The sequence below is a fragment of the Podarcis pityusensis genome (assembly GCF_964106645.2).
Source record: "Podarcis pityusensis genome assembly, chromosome: 6".
NCBI classification, from domain to species: domain Eukaryota; kingdom Metazoa; phylum Chordata; class Lepidosauria; order Squamata; family Lacertidae; genus Podarcis; species Podarcis pityusensis.
In genome coordinates, this window is record NC_138030.1 from 39,847,142 (window position 1) to 39,861,774 (window position 14,633).

The window sequence follows — 14,633 nt, forward strand, 5'->3', positions numbered from 1 at the left end:
CATGTGCTCCTGAAGTTCATCTTATGCCTACCCTACCAAGACCAGCAGGACCTTTAGTGTGGTTGTGCCTGCCCCTTGAAATATGCTTCCAAGGACCCTCAGTCAGGCACCTGCAGTATTGGCATTTAGGTGCCTGCTTAAAAGTAATCATTGGCAAACTCGGCACAAGGGTCCATTTATTAATTATGTATGCTGCCCCACCCTTCATCTGTAGATCTTGGGGCAGTTCAAAGCATAAAGATACAAGATAAATACACAAAATACATAACAAAAACAAGAGCAAAACAAAACAATAGCACTCCTCCCTTCTCCCCCCCCCCCCAAGTTGGAAGCATTTAATATGATATAGAAATAAAGTACCGTATTTTTCTGTCTATAAGACGCTCCCATGTATAAGACGCCCCATATTTTGGGGGATTCAGATTTAAGAAAATGGCCTAGGCACTATTCATGTATAAGACACCCCCAAATTTTTGACATAATTTATTAGGTGGGGAAACCTATGTCCTGGGTTTCTTGAAGAAGGGGCAGGGTGCAAATGTAAATAGTACAATTGATACTACACATGGTAGCCTGAAATGCAGGCAGAATCCTCAAAAACTGATGTATCTCTGGCCACAAGAGGTGGTTGGAAGCTGTGCTCTGATTATGCTTCTGAAATTCTCAGGAGCACCTGTCAGAGACAGAATATGTTTTGCGCTCTTTAAACATTATTTGGGAAATCCATTAATATCCCATAGAAAGGAGTTTTAGATAATATTTACAGATCAGAAACCTTTCCTTCTAAAACATCGAAAGAGCAGTTCTGTATTCCCATTGTGCTCTCAGAAGAGTGTTTTTTTCTTCTTTGCAAAACAAGCTACACATTTTAATAGCTTTAAAACGTCACATACTAGAGCTGGAAGAAAGGAATATAATCCCCAACCCACACAAAGCAAGAATGAGGATGGTAGAAGTTTCATTCAAATTTCAACAAAACAAGAGGCACAGCATGGGAGTAGAGTTATAAAAACCACTCCTATTTGAGAAACGAAACAAGGCAGGATTTATTTATTTTTAAGCTCTTCAAGAACCCACACAGCACTCACTGTCTCATTTTTGGCCAGAGTAGTGGGGGACTCTTGAGCTGAGCTCGTTTGGAACATCTTACCTCATATGCCTTAAGGGATTTACATTGTATTTGATGATCTAATCAAAGAACGGGTTAGAACAAACAATGTTAACACTGACCTTGATACCAGATGTTCTGAGAATGCGACCTGTTAATAAAACCAGAATAACTTTGCACATACATAAATGGCATGTCGAAGATTCAGAATGTCAGCATTTGTAGGTAAGGGAAATCATGCAGCTTCCTTGGGTCAAGGACACTGAAATGTGAAGTCCTAAGTCCACCTTCTAGGGCAGCATGCGCTATCTGGGACTGATGGGAACTCCAGTCCAAATTTCAAAAGCTTGGCACAAGTTTGTGACCTTTTGGTTGATCCTAATTAAGCGATTACCTAATTGTGGATTTCAGATATTTTTTCTTATGGACCAATACAGCTAACTTTACTACCTCATTCCCACTCTGGTCCATTCATGAATGTTTCCAAAACAGCAAGTGGCCCGTGAACTCCACTTCAGGCTAGAGACAAAACCAAGACTCTGTTAAATGTTGTACAGTTGTACCTTGGATCCCGAATGCCTTGCAAGTTGAACGCTTTGGCTCCCAAACACTGCAAACCCAGAAGTGAGTGTTCTGGTTTGCAAACTTTCTTTGGAACCCGAACGTCCAACGCAGCTTCCGCAACTTCCAATTGGCTGCAGGAGCTTCCTGCAGCCAATCAGAAGCTGCGTCTTGGCTTCCACACATTTTGGAAGTCGAACGGACTTCCGGAAAGGATTCTGTTCGACTTCCGAGCTACGACTTTATTTCCAGAATGTCACGGAGGAAGTGCTTTTGTTTCTTAGTCCTAACAGCCCTCAACACAGTCTGAAAAGCCATTTTAGCACCCAGCAGAGACTAATCTAATTATGTCTGCACCACAACTGCTGGAATCCATTTTAAGATTGTTTCCATCTGCTGATGTCATGCCAGCTTTCCCCTTCTCCTTACTTCTCCACCCCCTGTTTTAACACCTGGCTTGAGTGAAGCTTTCTGGAAAGCTCCAACACTTATTTACTACTTTGTGACATTTTTCAAGGGTCCTTATAAAGGTATTTCCCTATTGTGTGCTTTGGATCCCTTCCCCCTGAAGGACCAAGCAGGCTATCTTTAGCTTCTGCAGGCATTCATCCTGAACACACAAGGGCAAAAAGTATGCAGGGGGCTGGCTTCGCCCCCAATGTCCTCACATGCACTTGCCCCATGCCCTACACACCCAAAGTTCATGTGTTTAGTCCAAGGGTCTGAAGGAGGCTTCTACGTGTGTTTAGCTGAACACGCTGAGAGAAGCCTCCCTCTGATCAGAAACCCTGCATTATCAGGATTCCAGGCACTGAGGTAGCTTCAAAGCGTGTCCATCCAGACTTCTTCAGATGCTCAGACTAAATATGTGAAAGGGTGCAGCAAGTGTACACACTGGGAGTGGCATGCACACACTTTCCCCCTCTTGAGTTCATGAACTCCTGAAGAGGGCTTATGCTTCCCCAGCCACCCTGGCATATCTAGTGTAGGTTAGGAAGGTGGAACAAGGCATCTATTTCAGTAGTCATATATTCCCGCAAGCATGATCTTCTTCCTCTACTTGTGATATTTTGCCCACAAATAAAGCTAGCAAAACATTTCCTCAAACCTGGCCTTCATGTCTCTGAGCCAAAGAACAGTGTGACGTTGGAAAAACAGGTAGAGGAGTTTATTCACGGCCAGCCTCCTGAGCAGCAACTTGTCATCATGGAAAGCTGGCACAGTAACACATTTTTATTAAAAAGGAGAGGGAGGGAAGGAGAGCTTACTAGAAGAAACTACTGACACACCACAGTTTGTTTAAAGATCTACCCCACCTTTGTACAATATGAAGTCCTCAGGGCAGCTTACCACTCTAGTTTGGGGTTGTTTTGTTTTAATTATTTAAAAAGCATTAACATAATATTAAAAGCAAGTAAAAAGCAAACAAGGGCAGTTACAGTAAAGGTCTTAAAGACTTGGTCTAATAATAATAATAACAACAACAACAACAATAATAATGATATACCTAATTGACATAACCTAGTACCAAAAAGCTAACAATGGTTGTGCCAAGCAAACATGTTTAGAGAGAGAATTGCTCCAAGACAACCTTTTTATGGAGGTCAAAGGTCTCTTTTCATCAAAATGCTTCCCCCCTTTGGGGAGGGGGGCGGCAGCGGTAAAAACAACTAGTTCTCCTTTTGTTTCTTCTCAGCAGTTGCCACAAAGCTGGAGCTCCTCCTTACACCCAGTCCAACTGGACTGCCATACTAAGGGTCCACTTCCATATGTGAACTATGAAGACTTGCTCGCTTCTCATGCCCTGCAACTGAATTCCCAAAACTGTCAAGAATATGTTATGAGCCAAACCAAGGCACACCACAGGCAAAACCTAGAAAGTGCCCGCCACCAGAACAGGAGGACTGAAAGCAGCATTCTCCAGTTCTTTAGAGTTGCCTACCTAAGCCCCATGCCAACTGATATGGCTTAGATGACATGGTTCTCCCCACCCACCCCGCCAAAAAGAGAGAGAGAGAATGCAAGACGAGCACAGCATGAAAATCTCCTTTAAACCAAAGGAAAATATATGGACATTAAAGAGTTAAGAGAGACAATTCTCAGCTGTCCAAACTACTGCGCCACAATTCACAAAGCTATTCCAAAGTGGTGCATAGCAGAAATACCAAGGGCCCACAGAAATATGGCAAGTAGAACCACTGGTGTCTGGTGGCGCCAGTTTGCATGTTGACATACCGCATGAGGTTACACATGAAAGGCCATAGGGCAGGAGGGGGGAATATGATTAAGCAAAGCACCATTCTAATTTCTGTCTGGGACTGTCACCTCAATCAGTCCACGCCCAAATCTCAGCCTCACGCAGTCGGGACACATGTCTTGGGAACCCACTTTAGATATTGCATTATAACCATGAGGGCTCCCCTCGACCCCTATTTAATCCAGGAACAATAAGGCCGCCTTTCTTGTTTTTGCACCCTTCATCTCAAAGAGATTTTACAAAATAAACAGACTATTTACATAATTTTTATTTAACACAGGCAGCTCAGCATTGAGAAGCATTTGCAGAGATAAGGACTAACCCTACAGTAAAGAGATCACAATCTGAAAAAGACAGACAAGACAGACAGGATATTCTGGGAAAGAGAAGAGTAGAGGTGGAGGTTAAAAAGAAGGGTTTTGCTTTCATAAAAATTAAAAATTCACTCAATGATAGCCATGCATACACAAGAACTGTCACATATAACTGGAGGGTGATTGCCTCTGAGGGAATTTCATGGAAGGGAAGCTAATAGCATTTCTAACTAAAACTACAAAGGAATTTAAGCACCACTAAATGCAGCTACTGTACCATGCAGGCTGACTTTTGCTGTGAAAGTGGTGAATGCTCTGATTTAGATTTATGACCACCCAAGGAGAAGGCTTCAAACGTGCAGTGCTCAAAAGGGATCCCTTCATGTAGATCAAACATCGACTCCAATTCATTACTTCTGGTTGGATATTATTGCTCCAATGCCTCAGTGTGAAAAGGATTAAAGGATGATATTTCCCCAAAGACTGGAGCTGGTTCAACTATACCAGGTTGCTTGTGCTCAAATACAAATACTTCCCCTCTCCAAAAAAATATATTAAAAAATCAGCATAGACTCATGAAGTTTGGTAAGAAGACCCATTTTTTTCCTTATTTAAAAATATGGTGCTCGCTGCTAATGCCTGCTTCCCAAACAATGGTGCTAAACCAGGAAGCAAAGCCGAGGGGAAGAGAGAGAAGTTCGGGCTTCTGCTTTCGGCTCAGTTGGTAGAGCACGGGACTCTTAATGTCAGGGTCATGGGTTTGAGTCCCACACTGCACAAAAGATTCCTGCATTGCAGGGGGCTGGACTAGATGACCCCTGTGGTCCCTTTCCAACTCTCCAGTTCTATGATTCTAAGTATGTCAAAATGAGAGGCAATAATTTTGGCACAACCATTTCTGGTTTTTTGTGACAGTTCCTATGCTTATGTTGAGACACATTACCTAGCCCAGATCTCAGCTGCTGTTAACAGTGGTAAGTTCACCATGGTAGGTAAAAGTGCCTACAACTGTCAAGATATAAGCATGTTGTTGTGACACAAAGTATTTCGATGACTTGTTACTAACTGAATCATTTCACAGTCAGTGGCATACATCTAGCTTTCATTATTAAAAAAAACTCAGGTCAGGGTTGAAACAAAAAGGTTCCTGTTCGCTTTCCACTGAACAACTGCATAAAAGCTGCAAATAGATGGAGCTATGAAAATTTTTAATAATCCCAGATGTAATGCAAGCCTTTGACATTGACTCTTAAATTATGTATTCAGCAATAATGGGGATTCTCTGCCTGTGGCAAGAGGGTCAGAGGTTAACACATTATACCTCAGGCAGCAAGTAGGACAGGAGTTGCACTACCTGATAAGCTATTTTGGATCAGCACGGCTGCCTGTTAAACTAGTTTACAGACCCAATTTACAGGTTTGATGTTAAGAAGTAGAATTTCAACCATTTACAGTACAATTCTATACTTGTATAGTACACTTAGAAGAAAGTCCCATTTAATTCAGTGAGGATTATTCCCAGGTATAGGATTACACTCTTAAGCACCCTGGTGAACTTTCCAATCAGAACTTTCCTCATCCTCTGAAGGCTTTCAAAATTTATGTTGAAACGGGATGTATCTGAACATTTGCAGGACCAATTCAATAAGGCAAAATCAACTGGCATTCCTAGTGTTTTGATTTACAAAACAGGCCCACTGAGTCGACGTTGACTAATTTAAACAAAGGCTAGGGGGTAAAGCAGGTCTCTCAAAATCGCATATGCCAAATACACTCCTAGGATCATGGGGAGGAAAGGAAAAGTTCTGAATAGTTTAACATGCCCGTTTACCATATTTAAAATACAAACGCACACAAGATAAAAGACAGCACTTAAGAGGTTGATATTAATTTTTCAAATCTAATGACTGATATTTAGAAGTTTAGCCCTCAGTAGCTTGCAATGAGATTTAAGTACTAAAATACAACAGCTTTTAGATTTAATTCCCAGATCTTAACATCTGTTACAAGATGAAAGTACTTAGGAAATATCAAAAAGATTTTTCTAATTAAAACTAGTTATAAAGAATCACAATAAAAAGGTAAATAGACATTATTTACCTTTTTATTGTGATTGTTTATAATCCACCCCGCCACTGAACATACCCAGACACAAGATAGAGGATATCAAACAAAATGTAACATGCAACAATAAAACTACAACAAAATCTTAATAAAAACATCAATATCCTTCTTTTTCTTGCTGTGATTAATCAATGTTATCATTAATGGCATGTATTCTTTTTATATTAAATATATGCATCCTTTTTGTATTAAAATATTCAATAAATCCATTTCATCATTAATGGCATGCTGAAATTTAACAATCCACACACTCCATAGTACAAGGTGTTCTTAGATCACTTAGGAAAATGCCCGAGTGATAATAGAATTTTCAAGGTTTAGCACTGTTTTCATATACAAGGCTTATTTCTTTCAAACCACTTAAAGTCATAATGCACTCTTTATTCTAATTATATACTTTTAAGATTTTCAAGCAGTGGTGATCTTTAGGCTCATTTCCCCCACACCTCAAGTCCTTTAAAAAACCCCACACAATCCCCACCCAATATTCTAGTTGTGAACATCTGTTGTTTACAAGTGCTCAGCCTGAAGGCTGCCAGGCTTGTTCTGCATCCTCTTCAGGACACAGGCAGCCAAAAAGTCGCCTGAACTTCATGCTGGGATGTCCTGGCTGCTCTGATAGTTGGAAGTTGACAATTGCTGCTTAGCATCTCACTTCCGAAGATTATCCTCATTTTCTAAAGCCATTTTATCATCCTGTCTTAAAATAGGCCGCGGTGTTACTTTTGTTTAGCTGCTTGGTAAGATATGGCAGAGAACATGCTTTGTATATAGACTGTTTCAAGGTCCCTGGCAGGTCTAGTTAAAGGAACTCAGGCAAGAAGACTTAGAAAAGTCTCTCACCCAGGCCACGCAGAGCTGCTGACAGTATCATCACCACCACCCAAAGAATACCAGGATACCAAACAACAAACTACAAAAATTATTAAAGAAAAAACAAACATCCTCACAACTACTAATTTCAAAGTTGCCAGAAACAATGTCTTTCAACCACCTTGTGCCTTGGTGAACAGGAATGCTTAAAAATTCCACCTAAACATTAACACCGAGGGAGACAGACACACCTCACCAGGAAAAATGTTCCACAAATGGGAGAGTCCCATCAAGAAGGTTCTGTTATGAGTCAGTGTCAACCCAGCAGCCTCCAGAGATGGCACCCCCAACAGGATCTCCCCTGTAGACTGTAAGATCTGAGGTGGTTGATACTGGTGGAGGTGCTCTTTTGGATATTTGGGTGCCAAGCCATTTAGGGCAAATATTAACAGCTTGAGTTGGGCATGGTAGCTCACTAGGAGCCACACACAGTGCTTTCAGGACTGATGACCTGTGGTCCCATTGGGCTAAACCAGGGGTCAGCAACCTTTTTCAGCAAGGGGCCGGTCCACTGTCCCTCAGACCTTGCTGGGGGCCAGACTATATTTTTTTTTGGGGGGGGGGATGAACAAATTCCTATGCCCCACAAATAACCCAGAGGTGCATTTTAAATAAAAGCACACATTCTACTCATGTAAAAACACCAGACAGGCCCCTAAAATAACCCAGAGATGCATTTTAAATAAAAGGACACATTCTACTCATGTAAAAACACGCTGTTTCCCAGACCGTCCCATGGGCCGGATTAAGAAGGTGACTGGGCTGCATCTGGCCCCTGGGCCTTAGGTTGCCTATCCCTGGACTAAACCATTCACCAACCTGTATTAGCTGCAGATTGCAGACAGGAGGACCCCTGAAGCCGGACTTTCCCAGTCCAGGAATGGCTATGGCTAGTGGACCAGCCTGAGCTGGGCATAATTACTCCTAGCCACAGAGGCCACTTGGACAGATATGAGTCAATGAGTCCTCCCAGGCGATGAACTTTTTCCTTCAGGGGGAGTGCAGCCACTCCCAAAACATTATCTACCCAATTCCCTGATATGAGAGCTGACTACCCATGAGCACCTCCATCTTTTCAGGGTTCAGTTTCACTTTCTTGGCCCCAATCCAGCCCATTACTGCTTCCAGGCACCAGTCCAACACCTCCACAGTCTCTCCTGATTCAGATTGAATGCACATATAGAGCTGCATATCATCAGTATACTGGTGACACCACGCTGCTCCTTGAAAACAAATGTAATTAAGCATTTTGGAGGTTGAGCAGGCCATAGGTGTAATTTTGCAAGACAATGTATAGCTATAGCGAAGGTAATTTGACAGTATAAATGATAGAACAAATCAGAGCTACAAATGTCAGGAAAAAGTTGCTTCACTGTAGGACATTCAGTTCTCTAACCTTCATATAGGTAGTTCATTATAAATTATTATTATTATTATTATTATTATTATTATTATTATTATTATTTAGGATGCAGGTGCGCGGAAAGCCAGAAGTGGGCCTCATCCCTGAAATCTATGTTGAACTCTCCCTTTAGCACATGCAAGCTCCTGACTCAACTACACTCAACTACAGGCAGGAGGGTGTAATAGACTTGCCAATAAGAGCATTGTTAGCATTGGATCCTTCCATGCCACATAGCTCCTGCTTCAGCAATAAGAGAAAACAGTGGCATCAGAAGCTTCCCCTGCAGGTAAATCCATTGTTCTGCATCCATTGCAGAGAGTTTGGGACTTGGAGCCAGATTTCAAACCATCTGCTACCCTGAAATAGTTCTGCTAAAGAATAAAATCTCTTGGGGCTTCCAAAGTGTTTGATTCAAAGCTTCAGTTTGAGGCTTCGGTGTCTGTTTTCCTGCATGTTTAGCAGCAACATGACAAATTCAATATTCTTCTCCCTTCACGTCAATGACCAGAAAAAGTAGCTTATTTATATATAATGGCTACAAGTGCCTGAGCTCTTCTAATGTCATGTTGGACCCGTGTGGTAGACACAGAATAAACAATGCTTCTCTGACTTCCATTCCTATAGCAGCTTATGGAATGGGAGAAACTTATGTTTCTGGAGCCACTTTGGGTAAAGTAAACCTGTTACAAAGGGGCTGACAGGTTCCCCACCTTCCTTTCAAGGTAGGACAAACTTGGAGGTGACCTTTGTGTTATTTACTCACACATACACTCCACACTATGGCCTGAACATGTGTGAAATCGGAAGACACGGATCCAAGTCAGCTCCCTTTTAGTAACCACATGGCATTAGAAACCCCAACTGTGATTGAGAGTCAATTTGAGACTGTGAATAAGTAAAGCTGTTTAATCTACACCACATTTCGAATTCAGGATGTGTGATTAAAGGATTCAAGATAAAGAAGTAAGAGATATCAGAAACTGCAAAAAAGAAAATGAAGCAGTAATTTTTCGTACTAATCCGTCCTCTAATATAGTCCCTACATTATTAGTTTTATGGCTTACATAAAGCTGCAGCAGCATCCTTCTTACATGCAATTGGATGCACAGGACCTGCTGAGGCAAGGGAGACAAACAACCCCATTTTAAAGTTGTGTTTCAAGGGGACAATGGCAGTTGCTGAAGTGAGTGGGGAAAGGGGAAATGGAAGTGTGGGGGACCAGCATGTTGTCTGAATCCCAAGGGCCTTAAATCCTGTCATTCATTGGAAACAGGAAAGGAGAGAGGTAAATTGGGGATATTGCCCTTTTGGTCCCCTGTCAAATGGGCTTATTAACAGGTGAAGAACATCCTTCTGAGTGTTCCTATACTGCACAATGCCTACATGTGTTGCTTGCTCTGCCTTTACAGAAGAAGAGTTTTAGAAGACATGAAAAAAATTCAAGAGAGACAGAAAGATGCTGCTATTCTCACAAAATCTTATAAGAATTGCAGCACAGGCTCTCTTGTTTCAAACTGGAGGCTTTTGTGGAACGCCACGGGTGACAGACAGATGGCAGGTGACACAAACAGCTGAGATGGAAAGTAGAGGCATTTGAAGGGTCTCAGAATGATCTTCAGATGAGAGGATTCCTGAGTAGCAAGAAGGAACATGACTTATAGTTACAAGCATTTCAAAAATCCATATTAGGGGAATACCTTTAAACTGGCCAACTGTGTGTGTGTGTGTGTGTGTGTGTGTGTGTGTATTGGTGTGCAAGTGTTTTGCATTCTCCTAAGCTCTTCATCAGGCTAGACAGTAAAATAAAGCAAAGTGAGAGAGGAGAGAAAAATTGTCACACCGTATGGTAAGGAGAGCTTGACTAGCAGGTATTGCTATTAGGTATTGCCCTGAGATGAATTCTGGTATTGTTTTTTATGAACAAACACAGCTACCTTTCATTCGGCTAGGAATATACCGAATTTAGCCATTAAACAGCAGAAGTGGAAGAAGAGGGTCTTCTATCACCTGAAGATAAAACATGATTCTCTGAGGGAACATTTCCTCCAGCTGTTAGGTAAAGTTACCAAATTTGCTTCTATTGACGTTTAGGCACACGACCAAAAATTAATCTCTACCTGTTGTTGCTGATTGTATTTTCTCCCTAGTTTCTTTTTATTACTGTTTTCCACCTATGATGGAAATGCTGTGTCTTACCCAAAGGTAAAGGGACAAACGTGGGATTAACAGTTGATTTTTGTAATTCCAGAGTTGAGGAATCAGTCTTTGCTATTTTTCTCCTTCCCCTGAAGGCTTTGGTGCAACCTGATACCTGTGTGGCACATAAAGGAGTTTCATCTGAATGCCTGCTACTTCCTTCCCCATTCTGCATTAAGATTCATCCCAGATATAGACTCATGGCATCATCACCAGCAGTTTTTCTCCCTGCCCCAACTTTGCTTTGCTTACCTCCTACCCTGGTGAAAAGTTCAGCAGCACTCAAAAGCTTGCATGCTATTTTGTGATACTTCAGTAGGCCTATCAAAAAGACATTGCACTAATACAGATTTTGGAGTTCTTCTTATGAGCCAGCGTATCTACCTTTACTTTTTGTACAACTTAGAATAAACAAAGATCACCAGTGTTGAAGCAATGATTCTTTAACATCAACTTCGTTGGACTGGCCATGTTGTTCGGATGCCTGATTATCATCTTCCAAAGCAACTACTCCCAACTTAAGAATGGAAAGAGAAATACCAGAGGAAAACAAAAGAGGTTTAAAGACACTCTCAAGGCAAATCTTTAAAAATGTAGTATAAGCACTGATAACTTGGGAACACTGACCTGCAAGCGCTCCAATTGGTGAACAGCCTTTACCAAAGGTGCCATGAACTTTGTAGAAGCACAAACTCAGGACGAAAAGGAGAAACGTACTAAGAGGTAGGCACGTTTGGCAAACCCTCACCATGATAAACTCCCGCCCAGAAACCTATGTCCCCACTGTGGAAAGACGTGTGGATCCAGAATTGACCTCCACTGTCACTTATGGACTCATTGTTAAGACTGTGTTCATGGAAGACAATCTTACTCATGATTGCCAAAGAAGACGAAGAAGAGACAACTTGGAACTTTCAAAGCTGCAAACAGTGATATTAGCCTATAATCACCACTGGCTAGGGAAAAATTGATCACACCACTGCAAAACAAGTAGATTAAAAGCCGCTGGTGCCAGCAGGTAAACCACCAAAATAGCATCTATAAGATGCAAACACTAAAACAGGAAAAGCTGCTCATGACAGAATTCTGGTCCCCAACAACCTATGAATATTAGCCCAAAACGCAGGTTTCATGGGTTGTGAAAATTTTGCTGTAGGGATGGGTGAGAATCAGTGCTAGGAAACTGGTTATTTCCGTAACTTAAAAGGTTGTGTACTCCAAATTAGAACAATGGATCATATTCACCATTTTATCTACTTTCGATACTCATCACGCTTCAGGCTATAATCATATGGGAAACCAAGACACTCTGCTTTAACAAACAAAATTTCACCCATGAACAGAAAGAAAAAAAGTAATCTGCTACAACTGTTCCCCAACACTTCTGAGTAACACACACTGCAGCATTAATTAAAAGCCTGCTGGCTAGCTTAACAACTTTCATATCAAATGTTCAACTGAAACACCCAACAGAAGGAAAGCAGCAGCTATAGGCAAAATGTCTCTAATGAGAGAGCATTTCCACTAGGGAAATTTGACACCATCATTAAACAGAAGTTTATTCTTGCACTTATCACTGGAAAAACCTAGGGGTTGTGCATTTGGACTACGCAAGAACTAACAACTACCCAAAACTGACATTTCTCTTTAACGGTACACAGAGTGCAGATCTAAAGCATTTTTAAAGCCTTCCGCTGTTGATGGAAAATGGCAGACAAAAAATGTTCAAGACACAATTATAGTTCTATAAATATGAGAAGGACACTTACAACTCTCTTTATTGGCTATGCTTAGGGGATCAGGCTTTGGTAGTGATGTAGTGCAGTGTATGTCTTAATGAGGATGTTTGCATTAAGTATCAGTCAGGAGGAGAACAAAAGGTGAACCACTTCAAAGCTGTATAAAAAGGAAGCCAAAGGGTGAAAAGTTAATGGCTTTCAGAGGAAGACTTTCTAGTAAAAAGGAAGGTTGCATCTCCCATCACAGCCAAACCGTATTCCCAAACACAGCAATTAAATCAAGTAATAAAAACAAAGCATTTCAATCCCTCAATGGCTGGAAATTAAACAAACTGAATTTAGGATGGAGGCTCACCCAGATGGATCTTTTCTCCCGAGAACAGGCTGAATATTCTGGAGCAGATATTATTGTGATCCCAACACTAATTTTACATCAAGCTGCCATCCCAGCTGCTATCCCAACAACACAATTTGACAGGCTTCGCACATTGTCGAGATATGCAGCAGAAGTTAGGAAGGTTCCCTTCTCCCTGTAGTCCAATACAGACAACAAGCAGGGCCTTTTCCCTTTTCCAGAGATGGGCATCTTGTCCATCTGAAAGCAATACTAGATCTCATAATGAGCCAGAAAGCCATGTCTAATTTACACATCATTTGCATTTCTTGCATGGCATTCCCATGAGTCTTGGAACTGCAAAACTACAAGAGGTTGGCTGCATATATTCTGCCACAAAATGTATCATGAATTTGGCATTCATGAAATGTGAGAAACTTGCAACCCTGAGATAAAAAAATTTGCTAGGGATATTTTAGAAGCAGGGAAGTTTAGCACACTAACATCCATTAGATTGAGTTCTTTTGGATGCCTCCATGTTTCTGTTCTTTTAAACAATTCTATGCTATCATACACATCTCTGAAAATGTATGTGCTAGGAACATTTTAAGATGAAAACAAAGTTTCTAGGATAAGAAGACTGAGACATTACAGAAGCGCCTTCGCCATGTGGTGGAGTTCATGGGCAATACATTTCCATTCTGTTCCAAAATACTGGTATCCTACATAAAATGCTGCACAATAGGCAGATTAGCAGGGATATTGCTCAATGGAATGAAGGATTAGTGCATTTGCACAGAGTATCTTGGCCACCTTTAAGTTTGCAAGGCAAACAAACACAGTCTTGAGGGGATACATAGTATTAGAAACCAGGTTTTTATTCAAATATCAATTTTTAAAATGAAGCACGTAATTCACCAGAGACATGGAGCTATGGGATAAAAGATCATGTCCTACTGAGACAATGAAAATGCAGAGGACTGTCCCATTTGGCTCACAATTTTGGGGGCAGTTCCCTTTAAAAGCACCATCTTCAAGTGCATACATGCAGCTCCAGAAATAAATGTAGCTGGCAGAGGAAGCAAGAATGAATCATGGTCACATATACTCCCTAAGATCTCACTTATGACTTTGATACAAAAGCAGCTTCTCTTTCTCTTTATCCCCTCCCCCCCAAACTGTGTGGCTGTCAGATATAGATGGTGACCCACTCTGACTGCTGTCCTTCAGGCTTGAAGGACGCAGCTATACAATACTGAGCCCCCTTCCTTTGACACTGATGTCAAACAGCCTTCCATTCATTTTCAGAGGATTCGCAATCCATATCCATTCTCAAAGCCAATATAAGCAGCAGGAGCGGCTCATTTCCTCCTCTCCTTTTGCACATCCTGTCATTGACGCCAGTGATTATCATAACAGAGAATGGGAGGAGCCCCTGCTAGCAACCCATGGCAAATAGGTGGGAAATGCTGGTGCTGCTTGCATGTGTGAAACCTCTCACAGACATCAAAGCTGAAGCACTTCAAACAAAGTCACAGAAGCCACAGTTCACAAAGATCAGCAACAAGCTACAGTGGCACAGCTTTAGGAAGAATCCTTGCTTTCCAATGGCCACACTTTATACTGACAAACACCAGTTATGTGTTAGATTTGCATCCTCTACTCTGGGGTCCTTATCTTTAACACACAAAAGAGGAGGGAAGGAAGAAGTAACAGAGGGCA

At 41.5% G+C, this 14,633-nt stretch overlaps 1 protein-coding gene across 6 annotated transcripts in view; it reads right to left on the reverse strand.

The window, feature by feature from the left end:
- The window catches only part of SRGAP2 (SLIT-ROBO Rho GTPase activating protein 2), a 198,845-nt gene that overhangs the window by 124,395 nt on the left and 59,817 nt on the right, over window positions 1-14,633 (reverse strand). The window lies entirely within an intron of this gene.